Here is a 280-nt window from a genome sequence, read left to right on the forward strand (position 1 = left end):
GGCCCAGGAGGCCAGCTGCTGGGCTGAGGGCGTGGCGGCTGGGCTGGGCCCCAGGACACGGCTCTCGGCTCCCGTGCTCGCGTCCCTGGGAAGCGCGGTGCTCAGCCCTCGGCTCCCTCCGCCGCCGCGGGGCCCCGGCCCGCCCAGAGCTGCACAGAGTCCAGCGCCAGGAGAGGTGGGCGCTCACATCTGAGCTGGCATCGGGCTCAGCATCCAGAGGGAGGGGAGGCGGCAGGCAGGGCCCTGAGCCTGGCCGCCCTGCTCTAGAGTTCCCAGGTCC

Source organism: Myotis davidii, unplaced genomic scaffold, assembly GCF_000327345.1.
Source record: "Myotis davidii unplaced genomic scaffold, ASM32734v1 scaffold472, whole genome shotgun sequence".
Classification (NCBI taxonomy): Eukaryota; Metazoa; Chordata; class Mammalia; order Chiroptera; family Vespertilionidae; genus Myotis; species Myotis davidii.